A 22,780-nucleotide genomic window follows, 5' to 3' on the forward strand; every position below is an offset into this window, starting at 1 on the left:
ATTTAATTCTTTGGAGATGGTGATTAACACATGCATTCGTTTCAGGCTGTGCACCTCTTTGATGCTAGTGGAGGGATAAACGCCACTAGAGGGAATGAGGAGGGGGAGGATTGTACATTGCCACACACCATTACCGTGATGTGTGGCAACGCGTGGAAAAAAAAAAGGAAAAAATAGCCTCCGTCAAAAGAACAAAAAGCACTTTACGGCTCGACAAAGACAGCACCGGGCAAACTAGTAATTATTCTCGCATTTCGCGTGTATCAACAATGGCTCGTATTGACATCCTGTTCACTTAAAAGCTACAATCCTCGGCTCTGCTGAAAAAGATCAATGTATGGATTTATCAAAAAGCGCAAGGTGTTTACAACAACCCAACTGTGACCACAATCTGTCTCCATTTACACATCGTATGTTTGTATGAGTAGTTTCATCAAATGGGTCTTAATCCGGTTGTCCTGGTTACTACGCTGCAACGGCTCCTCAACAAAACACCTACCGAAAACGGAATGAATCTTGAAAAAGTGTATTTTGATGAAAGAATGTCCGTCAGTCAGCATATTAGAAACATTAAAACACACTTTGGAAAGTCTTGATGACAAGTGAGAAGAGGCCTATAGCAGCTGGTGGCTAATTAGGTAGCGGCTAACGCGAGAAGCTAATCTTGCAGTCGACACCTACACTCAAACGTGAAGCAGTCAAGAGTTAAAAGGCCACTTCGCTTGTGAATAATTTCATCATTTAAGGGAGCAGTTTTAACCAATCCCTTAAGCACACGAAGTTTGCTGCCCCTTCACTGATAATATGCCAACACCGACTTTTGGTTGAATCTCTCATTGTTTTTAAAGGTCATTGGCCATTCAGAAGCTCATGCTAAAGGGCATCCGGGCCAGAATGAAAACAAGGTGAAGGTCATTTGTAGACTAGAAAATCGATCCCTACATATATTATCTCTCATCTGTAAGTTTATGCCATTATTATCTTGGGCAACTTTACTTTTTATAGTGGAACTCATTCCGTCAGAGTTCCTGAGAGTTGGACTTGGACTCAGATGCCTGACTTTTGCCCCATCGTACCTTAAAGAACTTATGGTGCCGTATTAACCCAATAGAGCTGCCAGAGCTTATTTTAACTTAGAGGTCGAGCTGTCAGGCTTCTCTCCTGCGGAAGCCGTTTCCTAATGCTGTCTGGAGGGCAAGACACTCTTTCTCCCTTCGTGAATAGACTTCTTTCCTTTTTGATCGAGGTTATAGTGGGGGATGAATCAGGCTTGTCCTAGCTCATCTCCTAGCTATGCTGCTATTGAGCTAGCGTGCTGGGTGATTTGTCCGGATACGCAGAACTTCCCCTCCCCTCCCTGTCTCTTCTATCAATCTTTCTTACATCTTTATTTCAACTTGCAGATACAGCGATCCGCCGTTACCAACGCGCTATGTTACATTTTTCTGTAGCTACGCCGAAATGTTTCCATGCATGTGGAAAATCATTGACCCCTTTCAGTTTGCACCCATCAGTATCTTGGAATTAAAGAAATAAGAGAGTGATGGGGGCCTGGGGAGCGAGAGAAAGAGGGTACGGTGCTCGCTACATCATGGCCGACCTGTCATTACATGTAGACAAACTGCGCAGGGATGATGGGGGAGGACAAAGGAGGCGATTAGTTGGACAGAGTAGCGGTAATACACTCCCAGGGGCGCAGTAAGTCGAGCCGCTCAATGCTGCGACCAGGTTCGCAAAGCAATTAAGCTGGCCGTGAGAGTCAAAGTGGCTTAGCCTGACGCCGGGCAGCTCCGCTCCGCCGTTGAGAGTGGAGGGTCACTTTCTCTCCCGATCGGTCTACCTGCGTGTCTTAATACGGCCATCCACACTGGCTCCGTGAGATGAGAACACGGCTGAAGAGACAAGCAGGGGCCACCGCCGTACACGGGAGCACTTATTCTTCTCCCCGGTCCTATAATTGCGCCTGACACATCGGTTGCCTCAGCTCCCAGATCGCCAGCCAATAGATAGTTGCTTTTATGCTTTTTTTATTCTCCGTGTCTTAATGAATTATTCATGCAGGGGTGAATGAGGGGGTACAGAGTTGTAGCAAGTAAACAGAGATGAAGAAATGGCTCCTATAGAATATATCAATTACCTCGCATAGCGAAATTATGATGTGGCCACATTTTGTTATTGACACAACACTTAAGTATTAGTCAAGCAACAACAGGTAGTTGTGACGTGTGTTTGGACTGTAATAAAAACTAATAATGTCAGCACAGACATAATTAATTTAATATTTTCAGCTTAATCTGCATATTGTTACTGTTATGAAGCATTTTTGTTTTAAATCTTTTAAAATGTTGGAGAAATGCAAAGTTTGTATTGGGATTTTCGTTTTGACTTCTTTTGTAAACGATTGATCTTTCTAGACTGTAAGTGCGCCTATTGCAAGAACTGAATGGGATTATTTCTTCCTAAATATTCCATTTTTGCGCTGTTTGATCTCCACAGTTCGAAAAGTGCAAACATATTCATAAAATTGCCATTGTGTCTACTTGTCATTTTACAAGCAATGCTGTATGTATTAGCCACGACCGCCAGGCAATCAGAAAAGCCTATAAAAACCTCAGTGTACTCGAAGCATTTTAAAAGTAAGGCCCTTGGACAATTCTCAATCCTCAAAAGGTGTATTTTTGATTTACTTTTTTTCTTCCCGCCTCCATCGTCCGCTAGCAGACTGCAAGACAAGCAAGATTACAACAATGAAGGCGGCAATGCCTTGGGGGGAACAATTTCCAACTTACATTCACAAGCTCTCTTCTCACCTTGAGGGTCCGCCGAGAAATCTGCGCTCCCAATTTCCAGCTTCCTGGAGAATGTGTGTGAGCCTGGCTGTCCTGAAATACGTTCTTTGCTGCGTTTCATGAATTGAAAGCTAAACAAGTCTCCTATGTAGAAACATCACAGAGCTAAAAACGCAATCATACAAGTATTTGTCCTCTAGTTTCAATTTACACCAATTAGTTGGCGATAAAATTCATGCTTGTTAGGATGGCTTAGTCCACACATCATTCATCATGTTAGTTAAAGCCACAAAAAAAAACTCTGCTATCAAACGCTTGCCACCGCCGCAGAAAATTGCTCGCGCTCTTTACCGAGGGCAGCGAGAAATTCAATGTCCTCATTTCTCCAAGTTATCGATATTCTTTGAACTTTAACACGTCGGTGTCGGTATTCTGCAATGGTTTTTCGAGTGTCTGGTGAAGGGCGGCTCTCGTGTTACAAAGGACAACAATGCAATCAAGGCAAGGGCAACTACCCAAGTGTGAATTGACCACATGGCCGTAGTGCATTGTGGTCCAATAGTGCCGATAGAAAAAGCCAACAAAGTACCAGGAATGTCAAAAAAAAAAAATGCAGTGATACTGCTCATCTCCAAAAAAACATCCCTACAGCGAGTCCTTTTTTATTCAGCTGGAATTGAGGCCTTGGTCAAGCCCCAAATCACAAAAGTAGTTAAGGCACGCCTTCTTTACTTAACGAATAATGTCCGCAGGCCGCGTGCGTGTCTGTCCCAACACTGTTGACATGAAATGATCAATGACAGTAGATCAGCCCCACGGGAAGTTGTGTGATGCGCATCGCATGATGAATGGCTTCGCCGGCTGTCATGAACTGCCCCGGACCAGCCCCGGTGAAGGCTTCATAAATCACAAGCATTCTGAGATGTGAAGTTCTGTGCACTTAATAAATGCTAACATTCGCAATGCTCAACTTGCCTGCCTTTTGATGTCTCGGGCAACATTAAAAGATCAATGTTTGCCTCCAATTTGGATGGTTTATAGTCGCTGTTTTCTCTTGACACTATTCCTATTAAAGTGCCCGCAGTCTAACGATGAATTACCGTATTTGCCGGTGTACAGGTCGACTCGGTGTATAAGTCGACCCCCTAAAATTCGACGGAAATTTACGATTTTATGATATATCCTTTGTATAAGTCGAGCTCAATTGTTGCATTATATTAAACTTCAAAATTCAATATGCGAAATTTATTGACGAAATGTGTTCAAATTCCGGGAGGCCGTGCGCATGCGGCTGTTTATAAGCACCGCGGAGGAGATCGCGGCCGGCGAGCTCGCGCACGCCACCCGGCACCAACGGGAGGCCGGTGTTGTGCTCGATTTGGTTCCCCCGTGAGATTTTGTTCCCCCTGCCGCGGGAGCGCGCACGCCTTGTTTGGAAAGCGAAAAACCGATCCCGTACGGCGTCGTACGGCGTCAGCACTATGTTGTTTTCAATAAAAACATGAAGAATTCACGTTTGCGTCAGTCAATTTTAATTTTTATAAAGGATTATTCTCATTTGATGTCTTTAAATTCATCCGCGTTCTGCCATTGAAGCGGGGTGCATTCAAAGACCAGTCGTAAAGACGGAACACTCACTCACTTCACCAAAAAGCAACGATATAATTACGTGAGCTCTTTGCATAAACCTCGATGCAAAGAAACTCCTCCTTTTGGGTACCGTTACATGCTACAAGGAGTATATATTACAAAGGAGACTTTATTCTTAATTGTAATCATCATTCATCCATCCATTTTATTACTCAGGTATTTTCAAAGCGAATTAATATTGTTGCATTTATTAATTTGCTTTAAAATGACAGCGCAATATAATTAAAAGCTGACACTCTAGCAATGTCAAACGTTTTCATTGAAGAAAAAGCCACACACGTTTTGTGATCAAATCTTTCATAACGACAATGATTTGAGTGAATTGATTTGAATGAATAATTGAGAAGAAATTTCAGTTCTGAAGGCTCCTTTTGTCCCAAGCAAAGTGAAAGGTGGTGGGATAAAAATTGTAACAGAAACGCTATAAAAAATGTCAAGGCGTGAATATTTGTGCCCCCCTCCCATTTTGAGAACGGTGAGTCCTGGACATCGACTGGCTTTTTTTCTGTCTTCCTGGGGGTCTGCTCAGGTAGTGTGGCAAATTTGAACAGGTTCCCTCATTCCTGGCCCAAGTTACAGGGGGGGAACATATCCTCACGGGTGGCCCGTGAGGATATGTCCCCCCCCCCCCCTTATTTTGAGAACGGTGAGTCCTAGACTCCAGCTGTTTTTTTTCTGTCTTCCTGGGGGTCTGCTCAGGTAGTGTGGCAAATTTGAACAGGTACTCCTTGTAGCATGTAACGGTACCCAAAAGGAGGAGTTTCTTTGCATCGAGGTTTATGCAAAGAGCTCACGTAATTATATCGTTGCTTTTTGGTGAAGTGAGTGAGTGTTCCGTCTTTACGACTGGTCTTTGAATGCACCCCGCTTCAATGGCAGAACGCGGATGAATTTAAAGACATCAAATGAGAATAATCCTTTATAAAAATTAAAATTGACTGACGCAAACGTGAATTCTTCATGTTTTTATTGAAAACAACATAGTGCTGACGCCGTACGACGCCGTACGGGATCGGTTTTTCGCTTTCCAAACAAGGCGTGCGCGCTCCCGCGGCAGGGGGAACAAAATCTCACGGGGGAACCAAATCGAGCACAACACCTGTTATAGCTCCAAGCCGAGCGGATCGGCACTTTATAAGCACCGCGGAGGAGATCGCGGCGCCTCATTGGACTTCCAGCGGCCGGCGAGCTCGCGCACCCGCCCGGCACATCCGGGAGGCCGTGCGCACGAGCCAAGTGGCCAAAAATAGCCCCCGCCGAGCGGATCGGCTGTTTATAAGCACCGCGGAGGTGGTGGCGGCGCCTCATTCGACTTCCAGCGGCCGGCGAGCTCGCGCACCCGCCCGGCACATCCGGGAGGCCGTGCGCACGAGCCAAGTGGCCGAAAATAGCCCCCGCCGAGCGGATCGGCTGTTTATAAGCACCGCGGAGGTGGTCGCGGCGCCTCATTCGACTTCCAGCGGGCCGCGCACTCGCGCACGCCGCCCGGTTCAAATTTTCTAAGTGCAACGCACAATGAGATGCATGAGAAACGGCCTTGGTTACCATCACATTTGAAGCGATGAATACGAAGTTAAATTTTATGACTCGGTGTATAAGTCGAGGTCGATTTTTTTCGGTCGATTTTGGATCGAAAAAGGTCGACCAATACACCGGCAAATACGGTACTCCAAATCAAAGGAGCCCTGATGGCCTGCCAGCAGCTTATAAAGTATTCGAGCAAGATGGACCGTTTACGCTCCTCGCCGACATATGGCAACGAATTTGTCCCCTTGGCCTTTTCTTTCACTCAACAACTGCGGAAATTCTTCAAAAATATTTCACAACTTAAATAAATGAGAAAAAATGACCAACAACTTGACATTTAATCTTGCTCTCTGCTGCCACAATGATTTTGGCTCGGAATGTTTTGATTATCCACAAAAACAACCCCTTGGTGGGCGGGCCTTCCTGCTCCTTACCTGCCAACGGATTACCCCTCAATTGTCTTTGTCGTCATCCAGGAATTTACTTTTATTAAATGATAAATTCCCTAATTTACATGAGTTACATAAATAGCGTAGCCAATTGTTTAAATTAACTGGTGCAATTTACACAAAAATCCTGTGGTGATTGTTTCTGCATACTAATTTACAGAAAATCTCCCGTTCCTCATCTAATTTAAATGTAGTTCCAATTCTATTTATTTATTTATTTATTTATTTTTTTAACATTTGTTTCCACGTAAGTCATTATGCTCTGGCCACAATTACTCTCCTTAATGGTTGCATTAGTAAGACGGGCCATTGGAAGAAAATCTTGAGTATCATTATCCAGTCAACCTCCAAACCACCTGCGCGCACTATACCGTAGACTGGCAGTTCATTACTCGCATATTTACGTACCCGTGGGACGCCGAAAGGACAGCGGCTTACTCAACGGCATGGGTGTCAAACTCAAGGCCCCCGGGGCCAGATACGGCTCACCATATCATTTTATGTGTCCCGCAAAGGCCCGTGCATCGACTTTGTCTCAGTACTAAAATGACGCATTCTCTTTTGAAAAAAAGAATTGCGAGCAATTTTTATTAGCATTCATCTTTTTAGAATCTTTGAACAGGTTTACTAGTCTCTGATTTCAACACGAATTATTCTTCAGTTTGTTGTGTAGCCTATTATATATAATATAAGGCGCTCCGAAGGAAACCATGACTACGATGCGGCCCACGACAAAAATGAGTTTGACACCCTAACTCTACCAGATAAAAGGAGCCCTTGACGCATTATCAGTGGAAATGTGCAATACTAGCGGGATCTATTTAATTCATTGCCCTCACTGTGTATTTACCAAGCAAAAACAAAATGATTGTCACATAGAATTATTTGGCCATGAGATGTTTTTTCTGGCAGTGGTGAGCTGGCCCCCGCATCCCTTTATCGTGGTGGAGCAAGGTCAATGCTCATGGAAATCACTCCACAGAAACATGATGAAAAGTTGCAAAAACCCAATATATGCGTGATAACTTCCAATAGACAAGGTTAATTGCCGGACGCGAGAGCTCTTTTAATTCACAACTTACTTTGGAGATGTCTCTGCCCCGGAGGCTGCAAATTTTGACCAAATACGTGTATATGTTGGATGGGGAATGATGAAAAATTCAGAGGGAAATGGAATGAGTGTCAAAATGGCCCTCAACTTTCAATTTCCACAAATACATGATTCATGAAAAGGACAATTAACATACGTACGCTTCCTGACAGAATTATTAGTGATCCCCTTTGTGAGGACTTGCACGATAGCAAAGTAATGAACATAGAATGCGCTATAAGTTAGTGTGTCTATTTAAAGAAGACCCTGCTCATTTTTTGGAGCGACCAACTCAATACCAATTTGTAGTTAAATGTCGCATGTTCAAAAAAGCAAAATGCAATCTTTTTTTTAAATGAAGACAGCCACTCTTGAAATAAATTGCTCACAAACGGCATTGGGAATTCATAATACACCAATTTATGTTCCAATTTATGATGTTTTTTCTCTGAATTGTATGAATAGTCGAAGCAGATTGCACTCTGCATCATTTCGAAGTCATCTCTATTGTTAGAGAATAATTGTAATGTTTTCAAACAAACTTTTTAATGATAACGGTATGCTTCCATATAACTGCATCAGTCGAGTTAATGACATTTTTTTTTCATGCCACCTGATATATATGTAAATGATATAAAATGGCATTTTTCATAAAGTGTGCCATTCAAGGCAAAACCACCATTGCATGAACAATTTGAACACCTTTCCTTTAGCCTGCATTATCTCCGGCCCAGTGCTTGCAAGGACACGATTTTGCTTTTTCATTAGTAGTCGTAACCTATAAGAAAGCAGCAAAGTTAGCACCCAGAAGAGAAACCTCGTGTTGTGAAGCATGTCTATACATTAATGGCGCTTGTTTGCTCTGTAAGTTAAATAACAAAGTCTGGCTGTGTTTGAAGGCCCTAGTGCAGAATGGAATATCAGCCGGCAGACATCAGCACTCCCATCACTTCGTCATCTTCATTGCCACCAAGGACAATGTTACATGAAGTGAAATGTGTTCGAGGATGTTTCACAGTCATCCAAGGCATCTTAACGTCCTACTGGACACCATACAGATGGAAAAATTACCACTTTTGTTGTTTTCTTTCAACCAGCAGCTCACAAAGTGTACGTATGCCAGTCAGCAATTTTGGAATGCTATGAAGTACTCGTTCACAGATCATGGCGTGTTCAAATAGTTATCAACCCCCTTCCTGTTATAAGCTGATGTTTCCCTTGCCAGAATTTCCATCCAAGCGTTCATGTAGTCCAGCCAGTTGGCGTCCCCTTTTTGTGACCTTCCCTCGATTTCCACTATTTTGATATTCCCTGTCCAGCTTTGTCTGGATCTGCCCAGTGCTTACCAATGTGACCGCGTTTGCTTGTAACAGCGACAGTTTCGTCAGTAACAACCACTTCCAATTCCCTGTGTATGTCTCTCGATCCAAGGTCACTCTTTGTGCGGTTATGTTACTCCGGGTAAAGCCTCTGAAATTCAATTGCGCTCAAAACAGGCTTTGTTGGAAGATTGCCAAACCCAGATAGAAATAATTGTTATCACGAATTAAGAACAACTATGATGAAGCTAAGAAAGATCCATTTCATAACCTGCATGTATTATGGAAGTAAATCAAAACATCCTGCAAGTATTAGAAACACAAAATACAGGTGGGAGAAGAGCTACATTGAGTCTTGTCGCCATTTGTCACGTGCAGAGTAGATGGAGCCTGACACGGGGTGAGAGACGGGCTACGCCCAGGACAGATTGCCAGTCAATCACAGGTCTGGCCACCCAAGCGAAAGAGACAGATGATCTTTAAGAATTCACTCAAAAGTTTAGCCATCAGATGATGTCCTTATTACCCCCAAAGTCAAGTCATTTAGAGCAACGTGTATCTCCACTTGATGGACAAACTCGACTTCAGGAATACAAACAGAGCAGATGGCGGAAGCCCTGCAAGGATGTGCTCGGCTAATTTGTGTCCACAGAGAGCCATCGTAGCCATCCAAAGGAGGAAAACTGACTTAGCTTTATTGTGAAAAATTCTTTCAGAACATTCTTCTGAAGGCGGATGAACAAAATTAGATTAAGCTGATGGAAAAGGTGTCGACATTAATGCCTTGGCTCGTTAACACTGCGGGTTCTCCGTGACCAAAGTCTACCCACGGCCCACATGTGGCTACTATTACAAGAGGCCTTGCGGTTTTGTAAGCTGGTGACCCCCAACTGCTATGAATCAAGCAGAAGGAAATGTCCTCCCAAAATGTTTATTTTGCCTTCGCTCTGCTGCCAGCAATTAAACGTCTTAATATGGTCTCGGAGTTCCTGTGAAACCCAGACCGTGTTTTGCTGGAAACATTAGTGCACAACATCTGGAACCATTGGGATTCGTTTTAATAGCGAGGTTTTACTCATCTTATTGGATTAAAAATTGAAACGAGTCTCTGTTTGTACATATAAGAGATGAGTATATATTGCTATGCTAATCAAGTGAATGAAAAAGAGAAAGACCAGCCTTACCTTTTTGAGGACACTTCTACATGTCGAGTTTCCTCAAGGTTGCTTGAGGACTAAATGTGTCACTTAAGATGGCACTTTTATGTTTGACATTTAAGATTTCCGTGGCCCTTGTCTCATTCCTCGGGGCGAGTCTGAAGTGGTCTTTAAAATGCAAAGCACATATCCTTGTGGGAGAGAAGCAGCCGGACATTTTGGCAATGGAAAGTGGAGTTTTATGTAAGTCTAATCTTTTTGCTCAATTGCTTCAAGATGAGGTGAAGCAGCAATAGCTTCGCCACAATCAACAACATTCATAGCAGTCAATTAGTCAATTGATTCAAAATTTTCTGCTACTTTCCACGTCAACCAGCTATTTTTTGGAACTGTACTGTCCCTCAGCCAAAACCACACAAGATGGCAAGATTTGTATCCTTGGTTGTAATTGATGAAGACATTGACGTTGCATGGTCTTTCTGGCAATTTCCTTTTAGCCATATCCTGAGGAAAGCCAAACCTTGAAAGCTGCACTTGTGAAAATAGGACAGGAAAACAAGGATTGCGAAAGTGTCCAAGCAGCTCACGAGCCTGTACAGCATCAAGTGAGGCAACCCAGGAAAAGCCCCCCTCCCCAACCCCATCAGATATGCTCTGCTAGCAATCACAGCCCACCGAGTCACATGGAAAATGTCAGATAAACATCATGCTGGGAATGGGCTTACTCTCCCATTTGGCAGTGTAAGTGCTTTAAGAATAGCACCAGAGATGAAGCTGCTTATTTTAAGTGACACCTGCAGTGTCCAGAGGTCAAATAAAATCTACAAGGTTAGACGAGACAAACCAGCGACCACGGATTGGTGTGCCTTGTCACTTGTTCTACCTCGTGTTGTTCTCTTGTCAACCTGTATTATGTACTCAGGCAAAATCTATGAGAAACACGAGGAGTGAAACCCAAGTAAGGCGCTTAGAGTTCTACAGCGAGAACATCGCATTAGAACCAAGTGCGGACTGCTCTCAATCATCCTATTCGCAGCCTCGCGTCAGCGTTCACAAAAGCTTGTCGTAATTTCCTGCGAGACCGCACCAAACGCAGTTAGGAACAGCTCGCGCTTCAGGAAGGTATTATAAATCACACCAGGGCAGCTCTTAGATTTCATTTCTACTCAACGTTTTTCTCCACTCATCGACCGGAGGGAGAAAGTTTCCTGTGTAACATCTCCTGCTATGTCCTGACATATTCCACAACCCGGTTAGACTTACACCATCTCATCTCGCTTGATACGCTTAAAAAGCCATTTAATGGTTGAACATTAAACTTATTTCATTCACTGGACTATCACAGTCTTTACTGCGCTCCATGATACATTTAACAACCTTGAAATTCTTCAGAAAAACCTTTGACGATCAGAGTCTTTGGAAGGGTATGTTTCAGAAGCTGACATGAACACAGCTCACAACTCTTGGTAAATAAAATGCTTTACTGTCAGTACTTGGATTGCAGTCCATTGAGCCGTATTTTTCCATCATGTGAAAGTCTGCACACCATCGTATACTCCGCCACCTTTGTTTTTGGCCCAAAGCGACTCTGCGGTCGATGGAGTGCGTCTGAAACTAGATGGCGGAGTCTGGTGTTTTGTTTTATTTGTTCCAAGCACAACGTCCAGTCGTGGTGGCATGGCTCTTGCCTTTAGCCTCGTGTTAAGGCCATCTCTTGCATTTTGTTGTAGCCAAAATTGAATGCAATCCCCCTCGCACAGTGGAGAAAATGGATGTGGCACCCGTTTCACTTTGTCTAATAACATTATTACAATCTCTGTGGGGATTGCCGTGCCACCTCTTCCGTCGCCTTCCTTGGCGGTCATGGCGACCAAAAGCGTTTGGCGGAGAGTGCTGTCAGGTCGTGACGGATCCAAGTTGTGGTGGTTTGCTGGCTGCGGCACTAAGGAGCAGTGTTTAATTAGCCCTGCTGCGCTGCTCCTGTTTATTTCCCCTGTGGCTCTGCGTGGCCAGAAAAAGAGAGACAGACAACGCAAGACAAGACAATCATCATGCACACTTTAACACACAATAGAGACGTATAGCTTATTCACAGAGATGGAACACCCGACACCCACATAAGACCAGACTATATTTTGATATTTTCATTTTCTGGAAAATGTCATTCGTTGCAAGTTTGGCGAGGCTTCTCATAAGATCGCCTATGATTATCATTTTGAGTTTCTACAGTAATAAGACTGTGCTAGAAAGTTTTCGCGATATCATTTTTAAAATGGCTTTTGGCTTTTCTGAGTTCTATACTATACGATACAATTGGGTAATAGTTTTGTCAAGAGCTAAACGTGCACTGTACCAGCTAAGCACTTCATCTGGCATTGCACTGCTCTACATTTCATGTTAGCTAACCGGTTAGCCTGTAGCCTGCAGCGACTCCTTGTTCACTTTTTGGTGTATCCATACCTGACAGAGGTGTAACTTATTTGCCACCATGAAGGTGACAATTTGTGACTCAGATAAGCCGCGGTATGATCATGCTTGGCTGCGGTAGCTAGCTAGTGTGTAAACTGTGGGAAACTATTTTCATAAATACAAATGACCTGATCTATCTGTCAATTGTAGAACCCAAATGTACCCCTCGGGCACACATTTTTGCTACTGCATCCTAAAAATCCATATTTTTTTTGTGTGTAATCGTAAAAATAAATAAATATAATTGTACCTGCCTCTACCAGTAAGCATCCCCACCGTCAAAACAAAAGCCTCGTCGCAAGTTCCGTTAGATCTGCGAGTTTCTCGGCGTCCTTGAGGGCATCGAGTCTCTTTAAACATTAGCTGTTTGATTTAAGTGCAGCTCCAGTGAACTGGAAGAGAATTACTGTCGATCGCCCCTAGGTTTTTGTGTGGTGGCGAGAAGCTTCAAATCAACCAAATGGAGCAATAGGAGAAGACAGATATACCCGAGGACATGCTGTGAGACATTTACCTACAGTATTCGTCAACATTTTCCAAACAGCAACTCTTGCCTGCTGCTGCCGCTCCTTTAACTTTGTGCAAATCAAATTTGGAACACATGGCGTGTTTGAGATCAGTCCGACTACTCTGGCACTATCCAAACTGTGAAAGTAGGACTGGCACTCAAGCAAGTGTATGTCCTCTGCCAGTTCTTTCTTGTTACAAAAACATGATAGCCAGAACCAGCCATGTGATAAGAACCCAACCGCATCCTTTTTTGATGTTCAGGTTTATCCTCTAACAAAATACAAACGAGTAGGGGAATAAGCCACAAGAAGGATGTTCTTAGTATGTAATGTTGGACACAAACCAAAGCAGGAAGGACGTTGAGGATTTCTTTTGAGGCTCACGGTAGTGTAAATATGAGGCCCCCCCCCCTCGTCTCCATCTCCTGTGATTGAGTCATCGGACTCACAAATCAGGTAGCCAACGGGGAGCTGGGCCGGCGGGGACGTAAAGGAGAAATATTTGCGTACGACGTTGCGAAGACTCCTGAGCATGGCAATGAGATGCACAAAGGCAGCTTTATTGACGTTATGAATGGCTTGTAGACAACCTCATTTGTCTGTTAGCGCGCACGCCTCAGTGGAAAAGATGGAGATTAGTGATGTAACCCTTTGCTCTCGCCGCCTTATATGGCCAGCTTTGGCGTTTCTCTCCCAACGCCTGTGAACGTGCATTAAGGAAGGTCCTCGGCTGTCGTGGAAGAAGCTTCTTGCTTTAGTGACTTGACCTGGAACACTTGGAGTAGGAATCTCGATCGATTACTGATGACACGCTTGATACATGATTTGATGAGGATGAAGGATTGATGGATTTGTAGCTGCATATCAATTTAAACAATTAGGGAACCAGTTTGCAAATTAGAGGCGGATGTTTAGAATGATCAGCAACAGTCACACTAACAGCTGAGTCGTTTTGGATGCGCAATTATATCAGCAACACTCCCAGTGCTTCTTCATCTCCGTTTCTTGTCTGGCAAATAAGGCCTATTGTTCATTTCCGTTTTTTTTTTTTTTTTTTGCCTCCGCCTCGCCAGAGTTCAGGACACGTGTGTTGGCAGGGGAACTGAGCCAAGTGTGAGCAAACAGTCTCAGCATGATCATAGTCGCTGAGTAGATGAGATCACGGCGTACGGTGCCGAGTGAGGCGAGAAGTGAAGTTCTCCCAGCCCGCAGTTCCCCACATGAAATAGCGAGGCACGTCAGTCCGCACGTCTCGCTTTCAAGAGGACCGAAACCCGACAGCTGGAAAGGCCTCTTGTTTACTGAGGTGACTGCGTCGTTACTGTAGGTGCGAGACAAATGCCATGTCAGAATAAGACAGGCTAACAACCTCCGTACCGCGCCACATTCCAAATCTGCCACCTTGTGCATGATTAGCACATCTTTTCCCCTGCAGCGAGCGTTGCTGCTTCCTGGCGGAGGCAACAACTGTCATTAAACGCCGCAGGGAGCCAAAGTTCAGCAAACGCCGTCTGCGGCGGCCTTGCGACGAGCACAGACAGCAACATGCATAATTGCGGTGTGGGAATGAAAAGCAAGTGTTGCTGTTTACTACTCCGGGGCCCACTTTCCGTTGGTCCGATTTGGACAACCAGTGATACAAACAAAAACGAAGTGGACATCGCAATAAAGGGCCATTTGCGACGTGGCCACCGCTGTCAACAATGTCGTAACGTCACCTTAAAATAACTACTTCATTACACACTGAAATACTTGCGGTCTATAATTCTGCTGCTCCACACCTCTGACGTTGGCTGTAAAATCGACCTCAAAAACCTCGCCGCAATTCCACCCATACGCTCATGAGGGAATTCGGGCCTCTACATGCTGTAAATGCACACCCACCCATCATTTTTGGCTAGATGCTTTCCCTTCTGGATACAATTAAAATCCCACTCAGAAATACGGCACCGTGTTTCTATTAAATGTTTTTCGTACACTACTGCCAACAGCTCTGCAGCGTTCTCCCTGCTAAGACGTCTCCTACTGAGTGGTCTGAAATACCCGTTTGATAATTCCTGAGCATCCATTACTTTGCATCCACAGCGCTAGCTAGCATACAATGAGCCCGCTTGGTGTGTGGGCCCCCCACCACCGTAAATCTGCTGTGCTTGGCTAATGGCCCTCTTATCGTCAGTAGCGACACTTGAGGCTTCCAAGAATAGTACATAGTGTGTTATATAGTATTTCTATCGAAGCTCCAGTGAGCTCGAACCTTTTTTGTCCATCTTACAATTATGTTAGCAATTTTAGAAACACTGACGCTTATATGAATCATTATCTGAAGGCGCAGTCTGGCGCGACGCTAATATCCTCATGAATAAACTCTAGACCTTCCATAGGAGAGCGTCAAACCCCTGCTCGCGTTTCGACGGCTCTCGTTGCACCTTGTTACGGAAGCGGGTCTTTGCTGTCTCACCTCTCGGCTCACCTGCGAGAATAAAAAAAAAAGCAAATGGGCCTCGCTGGGGGTCAGGGTGGGAGGGTGCAACTGTCATAAAGCGGTGCTGCTCACAAGCATATCCAATTATATGTGCTTGCTTATATGCCGCTTTGCTCTGGTAACCAGCGCGTAACGTTATCATTACGCCGTGGACGTGAGCAATAACAGACATTAATGTTTACGGCGTCTGCCGTATTAAAAGATATGAAACTTAATGGTGATTCATGTTTTTTAAGCGTCAGTGCTTAATGGCAACAATGAGACACAATACGTATGTAGTTATTTTTTTCTTCAACTAGCAGCTAGAATGTGTCTGTCGTTGTCATAGCGACGCCGCATCACCTATTGGAGCTGTGAAAATGGGCTTCAAAATTCACATTCACACTATAGGAAGAGTCTGGAACGTGATAATTCAGGCACATTCTTTCTTGCTGCACTGACACGGACATAAATGTCGATCCATTTTGTCGTAAATATCCATGAACTGGATGTAGTTTGATGAAATACTTTACTTGATAGCCTTACTGAGGAAATAATCTGTGTGAATTTAATATTTGAAGGCAGCACATGTCAATAAAATTTTCAACAAAATATTTTGTTAAGTTTTGCTAATGTGAAAAGTGACAAAGAAATGAGTTTGTCAGAAGTAAGTGTGCCTTGTATTGTCCCCCAACTAGGCTTTGTTGGAAGACACAATTTAATTTATTGCCATCAATATCAACAATTTATATTTGAAAGTTAACTTGTAGTCCCAAAAGTTTTTTTTTTCCCCCACTGTAGCTTCATTCAGACACTTGTGCAAAGACACAAACTTAAAGGCAACATGACACGTTATTGTCATGTTTAGTTACATTTAAACTAACTGTCCCCACATGATGACTTTTCTTCAGAGCTCATGATTAATTTGGACAGCAAAATAGAAAGGGGGCAATTTGGAAATCTCGTTCACGTAAGCGGTGTCAACAACCGCTTGCCTTTGTCATGTGCAGCATCCTCTTTGTTGCCTTGTTGAGAGAAAGCAAAGCAGGGTGTTCTCATCCTGCAGTCTGAGCAAATTATTTGGATCTACCCCGTCATCCTTCCTCCACCTCGGCTTTGTAGGCGGCCTCTCTCAGAACGTCTCCCAGCGGAGTCCTCTCAAGTCAGGACGAGCTTGCGTCGGTTGTGCTCCTCTATCCTACCCACACGTATTCAAAGAAGTGCTTTTGTCTCAGCCGATCGGTCCTCCGGCAAGCCTTGGCAGCCAGAACAGCCTTTCAAACACAAAAGAAAGCAGTCCACCTTAATTCCGTCTTTGGGAGATGCAAGTGCCGCGCTTGGCAAATACAGAAACCCCTCCTCCTCCGCCTCCCACCTCTCGTTTCGAACTTCCCCACTCAGTCCTCCTCTCACGCTAGACGATCAAGCCTCAGAGGAAGAATTAAGTCAAGAGCCTGATGGGATTTTTTCCTTGGGCTGCCAAATCCCGCATGGTTGCTGATGGAATGCAGCCCATAATTTTCACATCAATTTGGATTTGTGGCTGTGCCCAGTGCGCGATGCCCAGTCATTTGCTTACAGAGCCCCACTTACTGGGTTTAGGCAAATTCACAGCCATTGTTTCTTTGCTTAGATTAGAGTGGCATGTCGCGATAGCCTTGAAGCCGCCGTCTTCACCGTGAGTGGGCGTTTCCATTTGCTTCAGCACAGTTTCATAAAGCATCTCCCGGCCGCATGTTTTTATTGACATGCAAATCACAACTCGGCGCGTTTTTGATATTGTCCTTAATAAGATGCGCCACTGATGCAATCTTTTGTGGACGCGCATTATTACCCCCGCGGCTTATGTTGTAATACACCAGAAGGCGTTGTGTCAGATATTCAGCCAAGGTAATTTCCAGAACGTGTACACAAATGTCATCCTCGATGAGGTTGCACCTAGTAGTCCAGAGATGATGATAGACGGTCGCCAGCAATCAACCACGAGCCTTCGCTAATCCCTTTCATAAAGTCATAACGATGCAAAATCTTTGCATGGAAAACCCAGTTGAAATCAATCAATCCATTTTCTCCTGCCATTTCATGGTATTTACATCTTGACGTGTTATCAGAACAGAGCAGGATTGTTTTAAGCACTAAGTGAGGCTTTACTAAACATTTCCCGTCCAAAATCTTGTACAGGTGAGTAGCTGTCTCCAAAGCACTGCGTCAGAACTCTCCACTCATTTGGAACGCATCTTCAAACAACACATTGTTGAAAGCAAAAGAGGCGCGCCGAAAGAGAAAATTCGCTGGCTTCCGCTCTTCCCTCCGTTATAAAGTGTGATTGATCACCGCGTTTGGCTATTAATGGCGGCGCAGCTCACATTGAGACGGAGGATAACAAGGTCACACCCCCCACCTATTTTGTGCCGGCAGGGAGGCGGATCCACCTCATGATTTTCACTCTTCTCAATCGACCAACCGCAGTCGCAAACGGGGGGAATACTTAAACCACATTGCGATGTTAGGATTCTTTCGAGAGCCTGCTTTTGCACATAACTGCTTAATGACTCGCTCCCAGCCAACGATAACCGAGGAATTATTGGCTTTGCATAGTCGCTTCTTGACTAATGTGCCTAAATGGCATCTCGGCGGTTCCCATTTAAGACGCTAATTGGCAGTAATGCTTGTCAAGCTGCCGTGTGTTTTATTAAATTAACTATTGATCTTGGCCTCATATGCAACCGACGTCTCAGTCCATGGTCACCTTATTAATGTTTTCCCGCTGTGGTTTGAAAAAAAAAATGTCGGCAACCCAAACATTCCTTCACTTAGATGTAGTTTGGAAATGGCAGCGTGTTCTATCAGAGTGTTGTTACATTTACAATCAAATAGTAAGGCGGCCCAAAAAAGTCATTTTGCTTTATAACGGGCGACTCCATAAATCGGCCCGCCTCAAGATTTCATCTTCAGCCGCAATAAAATGCAAACCTTGTTCTGTATCTTTCCCATCCACAAGAGAAATGCAAATGAGCCCAGCAGTGCAGGTTAGCAGTAATGCCCACTGCGCCGCCTCAGAAATCTGCCCTGAGTGAAAATCTCTGCTCAAGACCGTAACCCGCTTGGAAATGTTTCCGCCACACAGAGCGAGCATCATCGCTACTCCTCACTCCAAATTAAGGGCGAGCCGTCAAATCCGGAGGAGAAGCCATTTGTAGGAAAGAAAGATGAGTCAGCGTGGGGTGAAACTCATCCGACATCCTTTGCCGACAATCCAAATGTGTTTTACACCTCCACAGTTAGCCAGGGCCCCGTCTCCCATTAGCATGAAAAAGCAATTTATTATAATGCGGGAATTCCGTCACTGGAGAGCAAAAGGGATTAGAGGCGTTTTATAATCACTGTGTTTATCACTACTTAACAGTAGATGGCTGCTGAATGAACATGTCAGAGCTGACTAATGATTTTTGGAGATCCGTTATCCGTTGTCGAACGCAAACGGATGCTGTGAATGGAATGGGGTCTTCTTTGAGAAAGGAAGTGTGGCTCCGAGTTGGTGTTCTTTAAGACGACTGCACAATTTTGTTCCTCGTCACTCTTTGCCCCGGGGCTACGTGTAGCCGTGCCTGACTACAATAGGCTCAGCAGACAGGAAAGAGCGGCCTCCCCAGTGGCCTCTTTTCTCCCCCATGTGGACAATACACTAACCGTCCTTTTTTTTTTTTTGTCCTAGCAGTAGCGCATTGATCCAGGCTCGCCTCTAGCCTTAAGCGCATTTATTAACCACTGATCGCAAAGTCGCTGACCAGACCGCCTGAGACTAAAGTGACATTATTTGGGCTCATTGGAAGAAATTATCCATTGCTGAAAATGTGACCAAGGGATCTAAACCCTTAAAGACACGAGGGTGATGGGATGTCAAGCGTATAAAGCCATGAATAAATCTAAAAACACTCCAGGGATTCAATAGCCTTTCTTTTTCCTTAGTGCCATTTCACATGTTTAGCTTATTTCAGCTCTGAATTAGATCATCTCACTCTTGATCCGCATTATACTCGATTGTTTTGATTGGTGTCCCTCAGGGCTCTTTCTCAGGGGACATTGCTTTCCACAATTTTAGACTCAATCGCTCATCCAAATGGGCTACAATCTCTACATACAGAGTGATTCATTAGTTTAGTGGCGTTGCAATTCCTGTGCTGTTCCGTTGGAAACGGAAGATGGTCTAGGATTCTGTGAGGGTGGCCAACGCGTTGGCTTCATGCAGTCTACGAGCCGTCTGTCATTGTTTTCCTTGGAGAGAGTTTTCCTTGCTTGTGTCAGCTCATCTTTGCTCATGTGGGTTTCAGTCATTTATTATTTTTGTTGTTGTGGAGCTGCTCCAAATGTAAACTTCCTCAAGATAACCTCTGTGTTGAACTGGCACAACATTGTTGTGTCCTTTATTTTGCAGGCTCAAGTGAATGACAATTGTGTTGTTTTTGATTTTATTTCATTTCAGCTCAGCTGCTTAGTTATGCTGTGAATGGTAGATCTGTATGCCAATTTTTTTTGCGCAACAGGAGTGTGATATACTCTTTCTGTTATTTGTCTTGTGATGAATATTGGAAATGTCAGAATGAGGATTGAGAGAGGACAGGGACAGTCAGAGAGAATAGAGAACAGAGAAAAAAACTGGAACAATAACCGCATATCAGCAATATATGGCAACAATAAAAACAAATCTGTGAAGATATCCACTTTCTATTCCACCTGCAAGAATGATTTTCTTGACCTAATTTGATCCAAGCTGGGCTCCCTACAAGTACAGTCCTGGCCGTGGAATCCCGTCTGCCATCTAGTGGCCAACACTGCTATTACAACCTAAAACTCCTCCAACTACACGAAACGTTTTTCATCTGAAAACGTCCACTTAAGTCTACCAGCCTAAAGCTGGATTCACCTCGTACTGGATCTACTTTCTACTGCCGGATGTCATGATGGATTTCTGGTATCCCTCTGAGCTCTTTCCGAGAGCCTTGGGGTTTTCTCCCCCCCCCCCCCCCCCCACACACACACATCAAGTTGCTTCTCTTGTCACTGTTCTGTTATCTCACATCGTTACAAGCAGGGCTTAAACGTGCATTAGTGCTTGAACGTCATATGTTCCACGTTGTCAAGCTCAATCTCGGGAAGATAGCATTTCTCTGCCCTCCGGGGACAGATCGCCCTCTCGCCGACCTCATGACGACACCTCTGTTCTACCCTTTTGAGTCAGGCAACAGCCAGCTGTCCTTGTCCTTCCCACGTTACACCTGCAAGTCTCTCTGCCTCTGTTCTAAAAAGAAATCCGATCCGGGGAGCTTCACAAATCGTATAGGAACACAAATGAATAATCCATGAGGAATGGGAAGAAAAACTACCAGGCTGGTTTATATATCCCGTGCCCAATGCCATGACATCATTGCTGCATCATTCCTTGTTTTCGGGCAACGGCATCAGCTTCTTCCTGGAAAAGGTCGAAAACCGGTTACACCAATGATTCTTTATCATTTACTGTCCAATCATGATGCAATCGCACAAACTACTACCTCGGCCTTTAAATCGACATTATTGGGATTCTTTGTATTCTTGTCACTGCAAGCTTTTGATTGCATGAACAATTCACGCATGAGATGCCACCGTCAGAGGAGAAATGCCTGAATCGCGCTGACGGCGCGGCCCAAAGTGACATTGAATAGACGAGCTGAAAATCTGCCATCCAGCCCTACGTGCATCATACCAAGCGAGCATCGTTGTCCCCTTGGGTGCCAAAACCGACGGCTTCTCTTTTTCCTCTCTCTGTCGTTCTGCGCTCGCAGTGTTACATCTGTGTGGACTCCAGGGCTTGTTTATACAAGACTCTTTTAAATGAGACTGGACTGTTGTTTTGTAGCTTTTGCTGGTGATTTCTTTCTGGGGTGAGGATGAGGGGGGTGCTAGCGTTACCTACATATAGGCTCTGTATTTGCCGCGGCATTCAAGAGATGTAACTCACAAGAGGCTGTAAATCAAGACATCACGATTCAGAACTTCGAACAAAAAACAAACACACGGAGGGAAATGAACACCATTGATCTGAGTAGAGTGACCGGGTCCAGACAGCAATAAATTAAAGACTGGCTGCGGCCAGCATGCTGGTGCTGTCATCCAGACTACTTACTTATTCATTCAGTAGCGGCCTGCAGGGAGCCCACAAGAAAGATCGTTACCCCCCCCCCACACACACACACACACACCACACACACGCACCTCCATCGATAACCCGGCCAGCATCCGTCTTCCTAAGGCCCACCAAAGGTCAGCGGAATAACTTAGAGAGGAATTTTTTTTAGGAGGGCGTCACATTGTAGAGTGTATTCTCATGTTTACCGACATAGTGTCCCCTGGTGGCTTTGAGACACTTGCTTACAAACACACACATGGGCGGGCACAGAGCGCTGAGCCAGGCTGACTTGCAATTCTGCAATGTGGTGAAAGCCATGTTCACAGTCGATAAAGGGGACCCGGGGGTGCTTGTTGGAACACCAATCCGCAGGCTTCTTCCTCAGACGACGTCTCGGGAGGACCATCGGGTTACAAGGTGACATCCTTTTCTTTTTGGAGATTTTTTTTTTACTTCCACTAAAAGTGTGTGTGAGTCCAAGCAACAACAAAGCCACATTTCATCCACAAATGGCACATTCATTATTTTCCGTTATCACAGTGTCCGAGTTTTGTTTGTTGTTTTGTCTAAATGTGCATTTTGTAACTCAAAGACGTCCACATAAATTGGCAGATGAAACCGACGTGGTTCCCTTTCCACTTAATTAGCTTTGCAAATTATTTATTATGCATCACTATTTTTATCCGTTTGTCACTGGAAAGACAGCGATGTGCAAATGAGCAATTATTTCTGCCTCGCACGCCAAATAAGTCATTGCGACGACTACGCTGGCGTCTGTCAATGTCAATGATAATCCTCTGCGCGCATTGTTCTTTTAATTTCTAATCTAATATATTCCGCAGGGGCGGCCTCGTCACTCGCTCATTGTTAGAAATGAGACGTAACCCAACGAAGAAAACATCAGATACAGAGCCATTGGAACCGCAAGATTAGTTTCCGTTTTTGTTGTATCCTGAAGACATTTTAGTTTCCGATCAAAAGATACATTTGAGACACAAATTCAGAAATCCATTTTATATTTTGTGGTATTTACATTGAGATTATTTTTGCGTCAGGAAGGACAACTGTGTTTAACATGCCAGTGGTGACAATTGACAGGGAAAATCTCATTTTAGTATTTTTTTCTGCATATATTTTGTCTCCTATATGCGTCGTGTTTTTTTAAATATTTGCGCAAATCATGAACGATTATCA

Source organism: Syngnathus floridae, chromosome 14, assembly GCF_059516105.1.
Source record: "Syngnathus floridae isolate MCC-2025c chromosome 14, RoL_Sflo_1.0, whole genome shotgun sequence".
Lineage (NCBI taxonomy): Eukaryota > Metazoa > Chordata > Actinopteri > Syngnathiformes > Syngnathidae > Syngnathus > Syngnathus floridae.